Source organism: Pezoporus flaviventris, unplaced genomic scaffold (genome assembly GCF_033815535.1).
Source record: "Pezoporus flaviventris isolate CSIRO_AGI_PZ_B2104156 unplaced genomic scaffold, CSIRO_AGI_Pfla_v1 ptg000002l, whole genome shotgun sequence".
Classification (NCBI taxonomy): domain Eukaryota; kingdom Metazoa; phylum Chordata; class Aves; order Psittaciformes; family Psittacidae; genus Pezoporus; species Pezoporus flaviventris.
Window position 1 is genome coordinate 39,182,944 of NW_026892550.1, and position 15,078 is coordinate 39,198,021.

Below are 15,078 nucleotides of genomic sequence, written 5' to 3' on the forward strand. Positions count from 1 at the left end.
AACAAATAAAATCGAATGACTTCCTTCTAAGTCTAAATTGCACAATACGTGAGTAGCAGTAACTTAGGAGTGGCACCCACTTACAATATCGCTTACTCTTAAACTTAGGAAATATTTGGATACCAAAAAAATTATTCAAGAATGTGAAGTCTATGGTTTTAAAATGGTTTAATCCTGTAGCTGAACTACAATTTTGAATTAAAATGAATTCTGGCATGAGAATTCATTTAATCTATTTCATAGCAGTAAAGAGAAGCATTTAAAGAGAGTGAGCATACCTGTCACTTATGTGTAGTCATCTTAAAATTATGAAGCCAGGAGACTTCATGGCTCAAAAACCACCGAGTTTAAAGTGAATTTGCCACCTCTGTAATGTTAATTTCCAGAGATCCTTTCAAATTCCACATTGTTGTAATTTAATGGGATCCTTATCATACTGGCAATGAACCGTTCTCTCTCTGAAGCAGTGAGAGAAGTATCAAAGCCAAACAACATGCAGACTGCGCAGAATGTTAAAAATTTGGTTCGATACAGATTAATTCTTTTTTTAAGCTATTTTCAATAAAGCTGATTACTGAATAGAATATAAAAAATTCAGAGAAATTATGGTTATTGGATTATGAATATTTAGCCAAAGGTAAAATTCTGTCCAGCTGTTTCTGAAGTAAAGGAAGGAAGAAGGGATCACAGGGGATGGGAATAGGAGGGAAATGGAGGTATTGTAGGTTTATAAAATAGGGATGTAAAAGAAAGTGACAAATACAGCATAATCAGCAACAGATACCTGTAGGAATTTGAGAAGAAATGTATTATAAAATGTTTTGAATGAATATTCATTTGCATTTTTAAATTAGTATCTTACATTTTTGTACGTTAAACGTTCTAGCAGCTGAGGCTCACAAAGCAAGTAATCTTTAGCAAACATGGAGAATCTCTAAAAGTAGACTTTCAATATTCACACAGATGGACATGTTTGTAAGATTTTATTTTGATGACAAATTGTGCGTTTTTCTTCATTGACAAATAATGATTGAGAGCACAGTTCATAGTATAATCTCCAATATACTGTGCACCTGCATGTCTGTGTTAAAAACAAACAAACTTGGTCTTTTAATTATATGTTGCCAGTAACAAAAGCAGTTGGGTTAGCAAATAATAATTTCCTATTGTGCAGGTTTTTTGGAACAGTTTCCCACTGTGTCCAAGTTCAGCATCTCCTTGATGTTGGTGGTCAGAACTTCCAAGAAGTGAGATGCCTAATTTTTTTGTAATATACTTTTTAATGGCATAGGTTCACTGTGGAGGAAAAAGGCCCACACCACTTCATCATTTAAAAAACAACTAAGCATATCACGCTCTTTAAGGTCTTTATTCTGGGTAACTGAAACAGACATAGATGGGATTAAAGAGATTATTGGTTAACCTAGAAATGTCTGACTTGAATCTCAAATTCACATGATTTAAAATGCAGAATTATTGGCACAGTGTCAAAAGGCAGGTTGACTTGAAGTTTAACTAGACAGGGAAATACACACTACAGAAAAGGTCCATTTTAGTACCTCAATACCACTAGTTTTCTATCAGTGCTTTTATCAAAGAGGTAAGTGATTATCATGACAAAGCAGAGCCAGGTTTCGAGATTCTTAATCCTGTTGTTCCTCAGAGGCAGGAAAAGAATTTTTCTATAGCTTTAAAACTTTATTAAACTTGTAGGGATTTTCTTTTACATTATAATATAGTTTAAGACTAACAGCTAAACCTTGCCAGTCTGGTATCTGAGATTTCTTGTCTTTGAATACTCTTAGAATAAATTTTTGAATTACAGCTGTCCTCGTAAACAGGTGCTTGTCTTTTTTGCCTGATGTATATTTAAAATTCAGAAAAATCTCCCTGTGTATGTTGGCAGCTGTTTAAACTTGCATTCAAACTAATTTTGGAATATCAGAGACTAAAGATGGAATAAACATGTCAATTATATATTTAAAAATTTGTAAAGGAACTATGTAAATGGCAATAGACTTAATTTTGTTCTTTGTAAATTATTTTGTAACTGGATATATATACAAAAAATACAATAAATACAAAAATGTGCACACATACACATGCCTTGCAGCATCTGTAAACTCCTATTACAGTTATGATTATTAATGCATTTAATAAACTTTTATGTTAGAGCACGTAGTAAACCTTAGTTTACACTGCCATCCCAGTTTTACTGGGTAAACCACAATGACCAGTGATGTAAAACTGGGATGGCAGCATGAAGTAGATCCTGGTTTATATCTGGCTAGTCTCCTTTAAGCTCAGTTAACTCAGACTGAGAAACAGAAACTATAGTAGTGGAACAGTGAGTCAACAATATTTTAAATCTTTCCCACATGGCTTTGCAAGAAAATCCAGCAAAAGAAAATAAGAAAACTGTATATAATTCCATTATTTCCTGTTAGAATTCCAAGTGCAACAGCATACAGCTAGCAATAAACATGATTTATTTCAAGGCTAGAGTAACTTTTTTTTTAATTGACCACATATTAAAACATTGTTGAATTTAACTTCTGATCTAATTATTTCTTTACTATTATTTTTTTTCTTGTTTTCTCAATATTTGTGAAAAATACTAAACTTTCTAAAGAAGTGTTAAGAGTTTACTTTCTTCATATCTATTTTTGTAATATAGCATCTGGGACATTCTTATGTTGTTTTGCATTTTAGGGGGAGGAAGGAATGCTGAAACAGTTTTCCTTCACATTTTGCTTCTTGTAACTGAGAGAACAGAAACTGTTGGCTGGGACAAGCTCACAAAAATTAAATTACTGTAAAGGCATGCTGTTTGTCTTTGGCTTCTCCGCCTGAGCTTGCTTCTGGTGATGTCTTGGGAAAGAAAGAGCACAGCAAAGAGTTAACTTTTTACTATACACCTCAGAAAGGCACATTTGCAATCCCTCCCAGCCTTGTCCTCCTTGTTACACCTCATTCGCTCACCACTGCTCTTCAGTTCAAGGCAGATCCTTTGACCTAAGCAGATTATTGTAGATGCATGAAGGACACAGCAAACTAGCTGTGCTTTTGAAGGAGGAGGATTTTGGCTCCAAAATAGGACACTAAGCTTTTCAGCCTTATGCTGCTTTACCTAGTCTGCACAAGGCAGTGTCTCTGGGTGCTTTGTGGACTCCTGTGGAATCGGATGGGAAACAAAAGCAGAAGTGGCAGCTGCTGCAAATGTGGGAGCCTGTGCCATTAGAGGGAGTCAATTGCTAATGAGGGCCTGCGAGACCTGGGTTTCCTTGGTTTCCTTGACAGTTATTAGGTAACACAGAAATTGAATTGTCTCCCACAATGCTCTTGAGTGATAGTGAGGCAACGGGGTGCTCCAGGGATGCAGCAGAGGAGTTATGACTTGCAGCAACTCATCACTCTAAGCATGTGAAACCCTCTGGATTATTGTGCCTTACTTCTTTCTTTGCTGTTTCTTGTTTGTTTGCAATTTGTTTTGCTTTTTTTTTTTTTTTTTAATGGAAGACCCTGGCATGTGCTGCATGGTTTCTCAAACAATATTTTCCCCTTTTTATTTAGAGCTGAGCTTGGCAAAGCAAGGATATGAACAATTATACAGGTGGGCTACTCAGGGGGAATGAAGATATAAGGCATCCAAACAGGTACTGGCAATCTGAAGCACTGTAAAAATGCCCCTCCAACAGATTTCTGTAGTTCCAGTGCGGGAGACTGCCAGCAATGGGAGAAGTTCAGTGGGCAGAAACAAAGAGAAGAACAAGGAAGTCGAGGTAAGAGGAAGGTTTCGATTTGCTACGGTACAATGAGTCTGCTTTTGGTAGCCAGTGGGTTTGGCTGCTCAGCAGGATGCGATGTGCTGTAACGTTACGCAGTACACATGGGTGCAGCGTGCTTCAGCACACTGGAGCAAGCTCCTGTGATAGCATCTTAACATTACATAGAAAATTAGTGTATTTGAAAAAAAAGGAAATTGCAAACTCCATTGGGAGTGTTTAACATTTTTATTTAGTTGCATGTAGTCTGCTAGTACTGACAGTCATTGTTATAAGCTGTCAAGTAGCAGCTGATTTAGAAACGGTTGGATAAAAAAGTAGTTTTAATGAGATTCCTATCTCTGTTTCAAAACAACAAAAATACCATGCTAAAGCCTTTCTAATGTGTGTGTGGCATTCCTGTATGCATGAGCTCTAAAACTTACTCTTTATTAACATTTAAAAGGCATTAGCATTTAGTTTTATATTACTTGACTGACTTTCTTTGATTCATAAACGTACAAAAGTGTTCCATCAGTAGAAATTGTGTCCTGTTTTTCAGTTAGGAAGACACTGTAGGTTCATATTATATTAATAGGTAGAACAAAAAGTACAGGAAATCAGTGCAATTTTAATGGTCGTCTTACCTGTAGGAATCTCTTTTGCTGTGTGTAGATTAAACGTGCATTGTGCAAGACCAAAAAAAAAGAGGCATCCCTTTGCATCTGAAAACATAAGTAGTCTGTTTATAGACATAGCAGTAAATGTACATAACATAGACATCTGCTTTTTACAGCCATGTTTCTTGTCTCTTGTGTTTTTCTTACCCTCTTGCTGAATGGAAAATAAGGAACTATTGGGAAAACAAACATAATGTCTTTTAAGTATTATCTAAGAGACTGTGTGACAGACTCATCCCTGAAGAAAGAAGTGGTGTTTTAAGTTTCTTGGTTTTTTTTTGGCATGGTTTTCAGGATACTAAGTTCAACAGATGATTGATACTTATACCATGTCTGTGTGATTGGGGAAAAGTATTAGTAAGCTTGCAGGCTTTTTTTTTCTTCTTCAAGATACCCTTTTTTGCTCAATATTTGGCTTCAACATGTTCACTGTGATTATTCTGTTTTTGGTTTGTTTTTTTTTTTTGTTTGATCACCTATGTATAAGCAATGCTTTTCTGAAGTAGTCTCCAGTTGCTTATTGGTAGCACTGTTTTCGGAGTTCATAAAATCTAGGGATTTATGTTCTGAAATGGGAACTTTTTGCTCTGGTTTGTTTTTATTCTTCCACTGATTGGTTTAAGATGAAGGTTCAGGTGGAAACTGTTCTTTCTATTAAGACTCAAGATGTGGAAAGCAGAAGTGTATAATGTTACCTAGCTTAAAGTGCTTTCTTTTTTTATTTGAATATGAGACATGCAACATTCACATAGGGGTAAGATGAGTGTGATAGTTCATTTAGGGGGATGGGAGAAGCGTGGAGCTTCTTAATTGCAATTGTCTTGTGCTTTTGTAGGTGTTTTTCCCTGTGAGGGCTGGGTTGCATAATTTAAGCAAGACCCCAGAAAACAGTCTTCTCTTGAAAGCTGTAGAAGTTACAGCAGAAATGAGCAAATTGGCTGGGATAATTAATTTCCAGAAAGGTCTCTTCTGAAATGAATATTAAAACCCAAACAGCAGCACCAACAACAAAAAATCAAACACACACAAAAAGCCCACAAAGCCAAAAACCAAACCAACTCCACAAAACTCCTAACCAAACTTAAAGTATATGCTGCTTATTGAAATGTATTTGCCAAAGTTCTCTTTGCTGGGCAGAGCCTAATCATCCTGGTCGAATATCTGCTCATCCATTAAGGCTTATGGCTATGATTTATACATTATAGAACAAGTGATAAAGACTAAAGTTTCTGACATAGTATCTATAGTTTATGTAAATTATGATGATGTCCAAGGTTGTTTTGTGGATGCAATTTGGGAGTAGTGAACCGGCCAGACAGAGGCCATCTTATTGTTCAGAAAGAGGTTACTCAGGCTGATGATGGTCTTCTATGCTTACAAGTCCTACACAGTATGGTCCTCATAAAGAGAAACGTCCTTGCTTGTACTCAGTGTTTTCTGTCTGTGTTATTTCTGTGATTGCTTGCTTTCTCTCTTTGAGTAGCAGGCTTTCTGAGGTGAAAGCTAAGTGAAATAGTTAAATCATAGAATAATTAGGGTTGGAAAGGACCTTAAGATCATCTAGTTCCAACCCCCCTGCCGTGGGCAGGGACACCTCACGCTAAATCATATCACCCAAGGCCTCGTCCAGCCTGGTCTTGAACACTGCCAGGGATGGAGCATTCACAGCCTCCCTGGGCAACCTATTCCAGTGCCTCACCACCCTTACTGTAAAGAACTTCTTCCTTGTATGCAATCTAAACTTCCCCTGTGTAAGTTTTAACCCATTACCCCATGTCCTATCACTACAGTCCCTAGTGAAGAGTCCCTCTCCAGCATCCCTATAGGCCCCCTTCAGATACTGGAAGGCTGCTATGAGGTCTCCACGCAGCCTTCTCTTCTCCAGGCTGAACAGCCCCAACTTTCTCAGCCTGTCTTCATATGGGAGGTGCTCCAGTCCCCTGATCATCCTCGTGGCCCTCCTCTGGACTTGTTCCAACAGTTCCATGTCCTTTTTATGTTGAGGACACCAGAACTGCACACAATACTCCAGGTGAGGTCTCACAAGAGCAGAGTAGAGGGGCAGGTTCACCTCCTTCGACCTGCTGGTCACACTCCTTTTGATGCAGCCCAGGATATGGTTGGCTTTCTAGGCTGCAAGTGCACACTGCCGGCTCATGTTCATTTTCTCATCAACCAACACCCCCAAGTCCTTCTCTGCAGGGCTGCTCTGAATCTCTTCTTTGCCCAACCTGTAGCTGTGCCTGGGATTGCTCCAACCCAGGTGTAGGACCTTGCACTTGGCATGGTTAAATGGGCTTCCTAGAGCAGTGAAAGCATCAAGCTGTTTTAGGTCCAGCGAGACATGAAAAAAATGAAATGTCTGAAAGGTCTTCCATTTGCTAGGATAACAGTTATTAGGATTGTATGCCAAATTCTGTTATTTCTAGAGAATTTTATATGATGTCCTTACAGCATCATGAAAATTTATGAAGAGTTCGTCTTCTATCAAATTGCAGAGCTTGCTGCAATGAATGATTTCCAAGTTCACAGTGAATTACGCAAGTCTAGCTGACTTAAGATCCCAGTTGCATATGATTCATGATGCAGCTCATTCTGTAATGCTTTCCTGTAGTTTTTGATGCTCAGACATGCTTTATCTGAAGGTTTTAGTATGTACCTGTGCACACTTACAGGTGATTGCCAAATACTGGTCTGTTTTTTAAGAATATTAAGTGTGGTATGGATTATGAGCCCAAAATGGATATCTGACCAATATTAGGAGTAGAGGCATGATAATAATGGATAGAGGGAGCTTTTTAAGGCAATTTTCTTATGCAGTATCACTTGCAGGAGCAAAAACAATGCAGTCTATTCCTGTAATTTTGGGGTGATTTGCCTCAAGATTTAGTGGAAGTTGTAGCTGACAATGAATTTTGCATCAACTTTAACTATAGAGCTTCTTTGTATGTAATCTAAAGATGTAGTAGGTTTTTTCCGCAATGAAACAATGAAAATGCTTAGGTATAACCAATTGCAGCAGCTCTGCACTACATTCCATATGCAGGTATAATCTTCTGCTAGCTTATTTCACTGATTTTAGGAAGGCTTAACTGTCATTAATGCTACATGTTTTTCTCATAACATTTAAGTGAACAAGCTCTCTTTGTTTCTTATTCTTTTACTGATGTTCTTGGAAAGGGTTGTTGCAGAAACAAAGACTAAAGTGCATAATATGCGATGCATTTGTAGCATGGTGTGAACTATTGAGTAGTTCAGCTTTCTTTAGTAGTTGAGAAAAATCCCAAGTTTACAGTGAAATGTGTAATTGTGTTTCTCTGATGGATAAAAACAGTTGGGTGTCTGTTTTCAGAAGAGCTTTTTAGTGGAACTGTTGTTCAAAGTAAAAAGTCAGTAACCTAAAAATCAAATTATGCCATCCGGACTCCAGATCTCTAAAGTCTTTGAAAACAGGTTTCAGTGCCTTAAGACCAGTGCCGTATTAACATTTGTACCCCATTATATATGCATATAATATTTCAACAGTTATGTTGGACCTCTGGTTGGTTTTCTCTACTATGATAAAAAAGGCTAAAGAAATATATGATTATTGAAGAATGTGGTTGATTAAATGCCTGCGCTGGCTGATAATTTCATTATTTATTTGTGAACATATACAGTGAAGTTCATAAAGTAGCCTCTGTTTAGATTGTCTGTGTACATGCATAGTTATTCTAAAATGAGTTAAGTACAGAAAGAAATTTTTGTACAGTAGAGAAAACTGAACAAGGTGGCAGCTAAGTGAGAATACTGATTAATGTTAACCTTGAGTTTGCAAGGGTCATAGAATAAACTGCCATGACTACTGTGGAAAAAATACCTTGAATGTAGTCTACTCAGAGTGGTACAACTAAGATTATAAACCAAAAAATAATTGTCATGGTATGGCAGATACTTGCTGCCAAAATAAATTTGTAGACACTATGCTTCTTGAGCTTAAGCACTGGCTTTCAAAATGTGTTACTTGAAAATTCATATGCTGTTTTTAAAAACTTTAGCATAATGAACTCTTGTCCGTGGGAAGCAAAAATTAGGTCTGTTTATCTAAGTGTAATAATTTCAGAGTACAAGATATCTTAATAAAGGCACTGACAAGTATGAGTCAATCTCAATTTAGTTACCTTGCAAGAATTTTCATTAAAAGATAAAAAAAATGCCTTTGCAACAGTAATACAGTTTTTGGACACACTCATATGGTAGTACTACCGGCTTGTTATAGTGATGAGTGTGAAGGTCTATTAACCCAAACCTGATATCCTAAAAATGTTGTAAAATTTTATATTCTCTACTTACCATTAACAAATAATGAATTTGCCATGCTATTGTTGCTTTATTTTTAGTTTTGCTTTTTTGTTTGTAACTTAGGTAAATGTTTTTTTGACTTATGAGTGCTCTGTTTCTATAGACACAGTGTATATTGTTGCTCTGGCAGAGGTGATGATTAATATTAGTTTCCTTCACATAATTTCATAGAATGTATTAAAATGTACAGAGGAATTCTCTTTTTCTCGAACACATACAAAAAAATAAGTGCTGCTACTGCTGGGGAGGGGTGCTGGGAAGGACTCTTCATTAGGGACTGTAGTGATAGGACAAGGGGTAACGGGTTAAAACTTAAACAGGAGAAGTTTAGATTGTATATAAGGAGGAAATTCTTTCCCGTTAGGGTCGTGAGGCACTGGAATAGGTTGCCCAGGGAGGTTGTGAATGCTTCATCCCTGGCAGTGTTCAAGACCAGGTTGGACAAAGCCTTGGGTGATACCGTTTAGTGTGAGGTGTCTCTGCCCATGGCAGGGGGTTTGGAACTAGATGATCTTAAAGTCCTTTCCAACCCTAACTATTCTCTGATTCTATGTGCCTCTTTCCCTGTCAGATCCTCACTCCAGTTATTGTACTTTGGCATGCAATTTGCTTCTGCACATTGCACAGGTCTGTTCTGTGAAGGAAATACTGGATCTGTATTCAGGTTCTGTTCTTCAGCAGTGTTTTCATGTTCTACCATCTCAAAGGCAGCAAGACAGTAAGAGATCTGCAACTTTTGAGGCTTTAAATGTTATCAGAAAAATACCTTGACATTCATAGAGAGACTGTGGTCAGTTAGACTTGAACTTGGTGGTTTTGCTTTGTGGTTTGTACTTTAAAAAAAATTGAGTATGTTGCTCAAAATTATGTACGCTCATTTTTTGTGAAGAACCTGCATTTTTTTGTAAGCAGATCTTCTCTTCAAGTCAGAATTGAGACTGAAACCTAATGGTTATTTCAAATGCCACATTAGAGTAGCTGCTATAATTTTTTTTTAAACACCAGACTAGAGTTACTGCTAACATTTACTTTAAAGCTTGTAGATAGTTTGGGAGATGTTGACATGCTTTTTAAGAAAAGGGGCAGTAGCTGAATGTTCTTGATAGAAATGAATTACATTTACCTCTTATCTCACTTCTTACTCGCTTAACTTCAAGTAGATATAACAATAAATTAAATACTTTTAAAGGCAAGTACTTTCTTGTGTGCTAAAAAGAAAGCAGGGCTTATACATCTCTATTAAATGATTTTTGTGGCAGTTGTGAAGTACATACAGGGATATTTGATACTTGATACATGTCTGTAATTAATAAAAACAGTAAAGGTGTTACATGTCTGTTTATGTTGGTTTATTGCCTTTCAACCTTACAGCTAGGCAATGTACTGCCTTCACACTCCCCACCTCCCCTGCCTCCACCACCCCCCCGCCGATTTAGTGCAGAAACATTTGTTAGTGGCTTTGATCACTTTACCACAAGGTGAAATAAGAGTAACTCCTGCTTTGTGAAAATGTCACATGCACTGAGAAAATAACAGATATTTCTTGTCTGGATGGCTTGAGGCATGTGATGCAAGGAATAAAAGCCTTAGAATTCCTGGAAATTGACAAAATTATTCTTCAGCCAGATAGCAGACATTTGTGATTGTGGTGCTGTTTATCTTAAATTCTCTTCTTGAAGTTTCTTAGGTGTAATTGAACAGATAAATAGACATGCTGATGTATTACCTAACATACAGGTGTGGGGTTTTTTTTTGTGGGGGGATGTTTTTTGTTTATTTGTTCTACAGGAAGCATAAGGATGCTTGTTTTTAAGTATAGCTGCCTGGAAAGAGTCGTGTAATTGCAGTCTTTTTAGGAGTTATAATTTTTTATTCAACAAGAGATGTGGGGGTGGGAGAATGGGGAGAGAGAGATCCAGCATATGAATCAGATTACTGATGTACTTTGGCGCATAGTGCTTTTTCTTCATAGTTTGTCTCATTGTAAAGGCCATGTTGGAGATGATTTTACATACAATATATGACAAAATCTCTAATCCTGTCTATTGTCAATACTGTATTTCTCAAAAGACATCCAAGGTTACTCTTTTTTTCTTGAAGTGACCACAATTTGGACTTCTATGCCATGTTTGCATGGAAATCCGCCTGTGTCTGCAGTTATAAGACACTGCTTCCTGGTAAATTCCTTTCATGTAATTTTGTTATGATAAATTGCTGTTGTGTTTAATTGTTGAAGTGTTCCCAAAGTATAGCTGTAAGTCAGTCTGTGATGTGCTTAGTTTTCTTTAAGATGCTTTAGAAAGTTAACTTCTTTATCAGTAAGTCTTCTGACTCCTGTTTGGGAGCTGTTATTATCTGGTCTGCTATGTGGTTCTTGTGACAGTGTGAGAAAGGAGGAGTAATACCTAATACAGGCTAGGTTTGTGCTAATAATTTTGGATCCTTGTTTCTTTTTCATATTTACTTTGCTGCCAGTAAGAAAAAAAAGAGATTGCTTGCTGTACTTCTATTAGCATGCTGTAAGATAATGCCAGTTCTTCAGAGGCTGCTTTTCTGATAGGGTTATGTAAAGGCTACTGGCTACATAGAATGATTGTCACACTTTTTATGCAAAGATGACAGTAAAAGCATATTTCACCAGTATGAGTTGCTGTGTATTGACTATGCATCAAATAACAGTATTGATTTTAAAATTGGTCTTTTCACTGATAAAGGATTTGAAGCTCAATATTTGATATCTGAGTAGCCTCCTTCCTCTTTGTTTCTAGCCAATACTTGCAAACTTCTGGCACATGTCTTCTGATGCTGCTGAAGTTTGACTAGAGAAGTGTCATGAAGAAAGGTCTTATAATTCCTTTTAGTTCTGGAATTATCAGTTCAAATAAATTGAAGGTTTGGACTTGTGGGTGTATTTTCTCTTGCCTACTCTGTAATGGTTCTGAGTTTAAAATATTAGGTTTCAGATTTCATTTGATTTAGATTTCCTTCTAACGTTAGCCTGAGATTTTACAGAGGAAGCATTGCTGTATTAAAAAACGATTGTAATTTTTTCTTGTTGTGTTTTTTTTTTATTTTTTTTTAAAAACATGTAAAACTCCGAGAAACCAAAACCACACACACAAATCTAGCTTTTTTTAATTAGTGGGTAGTTGTCTTGTATTCAGCTATAAGCTTCCATAGCTAACTTAGTTTTCTCAATTACTTAGGTCCTGAATTAGATTAAAACAGTGGCTGTGATTGAAACAGTTTTCAGAATGTGTGTAGTGCTTAAGCCTGGTAGCTGAATGGAGCTGACCTGGAACTGGAAACAGTTCAGGAAGCTGAAAAACTGATTATTTGTTCTAGGTAAATTTCATACTGAATTCTATTATGAAAAATGTTCTGTGACCTGTTCTCTGTTGCAGATTAATTTATTTATTTATGTTTCTGATTATGACATATTGCAAATAAAGTTCAAATGAAAGTTATCTAAGGCAGAACTTTGTTGTCAGCAAAACTTGTGCTCCAAGAATCATTTCAGAGAAGTACTCTCAAATCTAGATAGTGCCTAAAAAGCACATATACCCCTAAAGACAACTCTCAGGCATTGAAAACTGGTTGATTGCAACTATTCGATTAGTTAAGGAACAACATTATAGAGGCTCAAATTGCTTGAGTGTACCGCTAGGTTTGCAAAGCCTGTCGTGCTAGCCCTGCAGGTGTATCCAGTTTTATCTGAATCTAGTTGTCTAAAAAAAACCAAAACAAATGAAAATCAAAAAAGACTGTGTATTTAGGTACATAGTCAGCTGATGCATATAATTATATATAAGTATTATTTACAATAATATTAATTCTTCATAACAATGAACAATACTGAATTTGACCTAATATTTTATTACTTTTTTTACCTAAGGCAGAGCAGACTTTCCCATCTTGAAGGTCTTTCTCAAAGACTCTTTGAATGTAGCTTGTTCTTGTTGTGAAAGTGAAAAATTCTGTGTTGCACAGACAACACATTCAGCTCATGTTATAAGCTTTGGAAGGGGGTGTCCATTATGCTTGACTTCGGTGAATTGTTATAAGCATATTAAAAATACGATTCTAATTTAAATATGTGCACACTTCAACTCAAATGGTGTGAAATCTGTTGTTTCTCCTGCTTTTAAATGAGGCGGTTATCGTGGATCTGCCGAATTGGGATTCTGCTCACAGCAGAGTGCCTCGGTTCAGCACCACGGACATCACCCGGATCCTGGGCTGCCACGCTCCTTCCCGCAGGGGTTGTGCTCGACTGTGGAAACATGGTTTGGAAAACACACATAGGTCCTGTTTAATATTTGAATTTAAGTTAATTATTTTGAAGTTTTCTTCCTTGAGTTTTGTACTATTTCAGTAAAAAGAGAAAAGGTAAGATTCCATACTGGGGAATGGAATTTGACAGTGTAACCTTACTTTTAATGGCAGTGCAAATATTGTCTGTTTCATGTCCTAGAGTGGGATGGCTTACCTTTAATAAGAAGATAGGGGATGGTTCTTAGCCTGCTTTCAAATATAGTAGATCTCTCGACTCTTCTCCTAAGCTTTGAATACACAAGAGTCATGGCCTTCATTTCCCCATCAGCGCATCTTCTTAAATTGTGGCAGCAGTGACACTATGCAGGCAATGGAAGCATTTCCTTGTTTTTTCACTTTATCCATACTGTGGCATGAAACTTTTAAGTCATTAGCATGAAGTCTATATCTTCATTTATCTCACTTATTAGCCATAGTTTTCCAGCTGTCTAGTAAAGGATTATTTGAATGTTAGAAGGATGGGATTATTTTAGCAGCAGTAATAAGAAAACAATCTCTTGGACCAAGTAGATTAATTGTCTGGCTCCATGGAAATGTGATCCAAAAAAAAACATTTTTAGGTACTTGCTGGATATATTTGGGATGACATCTGTATGTTGCTGCAATGTCATGCTCCAGCAGTTGAAAGCAGTTATGGTAATGTCTCATATGACCACATATGAGATAATAAGACAAATCAATTTATTTGTCTTATTAGAGAGATTTTTTGACTAGTGGCAGGCCAGTCAGAGAAAAAAAAAAAGCAAACAAAACTCACACGTGCTGTCTACCATCATTTTTCTTAAAAAAAAACTACCCAAACACAAAAAAAAACCAAAAAAAAACCCACCTCTTGTAGGTTCTTAAAAAGAGACTTTTATGTTTTAGTATTTCTGAGTTTTAAGTATTTCAAATACATTAATTCCATTTGCTTAGGAGAATCCCTTTTTTTTTTTATCTTTTAGAGAAAACTCAAATTCTTGGTAATATTCCCAATCATTTGACTTGTCTAGTTGTAGGCACAGTGCAAATAGTTAATTGGTCAAATCTTGTGAAAATAGTGCATCTTGTTTGTGAAATGTATTCTGTTGATGTGTTTGCCTTTTTGTGAAAGTGAACTGAACCATGCAGTGCTGGTGACTAGGGACCAAGATATCTGAGTATGCCATACCACATGATAGATATAGATAGAGAGGACTGTGATAAGGCCCAAAAATGAGTTTGATAACTGCAAAGACTGTGTGCCTGGGAGGACACTATATTTGTAATGCTGGGTGAGAGATTTAAAGATGGTGGAGCTGCATGAGTGTTGTGAAAGAGCTGTGAAAGCTTTACTGCTGTCTCCCAGTTTTCTAACTGCCTCCAGCCTTTTGCTCTGACTACAAGAGATCAGAGCCAGGGGGGTATGTATTAGCTTTCCCAAATCCTATGTCAGGGCTTTATCACTGTTACAAATAGGCAGCAATAGGAAGGCCTGTTAAAATCTTCTAATGCTGCTGTTGTCTCCTACAGTGAGGAAAGGAGGTCACAGAATGCATAGGGGTAGTGCTGCTGTGAGCTCAGCCTTAACTGCATGCCTTGTCTGAAATGTATTTCAAGTCTCATTAGTGTGGAGTCCTCACTGAAAGCCAGGCTCTGCAGGTAGTGTTGTTTGGCCCTCCTGAGCTCCAGTGAAGGCATGAAGTTATTGCTGGTACTCTGATGGTCCTCTTTATAGAATCCATGACCAATCATTTAATGCATGAAAATAATTTTCTCTTGAATGGTAGGTTTTCTGCTGATTTTTTTTCTTCCCCCCTCCATAATCTATAATGCTGTTCCTGGATTCATTATAACAAGGACTGACTTTGATGTACACCTCACAGCACCCTGATTTGGTTCTAATTCCAGATGTATTTTTCTGTGTTTTCATTTTCCTCATCTGAAATTAGTGATACTGCTTCTTCCGCTTTCATAGAACATTCTAAAATCCCCCAGTG

The 15,078-nt window shown here is 36.9% G+C and overlaps 1 protein-coding gene across 4 annotated transcripts in view; it reads left to right on the plus strand.

Moving 5' to 3' along the window:
• Positions 1-15,078, plus strand: part of MARCHF1 (membrane associated ring-CH-type finger 1) — a 157,212-nt gene that overhangs the window by 15,079 nt on the left and 127,055 nt on the right. Inside the window, exon 1 of one of the 4 annotated variants that reach the window (XM_061475515.1) lies at positions 3,699-3,782. The exons of 2 other annotated variants lie outside the window; for them this stretch is intronic. The gene's annotated coding sequence lies outside the window, so the exon portion shown is untranslated. Of the gene's footprint in view, positions 1-3,698; positions 3,783-15,078 lie in introns of those variants that run through there. One more of the 4 variants, XM_061475552.1, reaches the window with a different exon arrangement.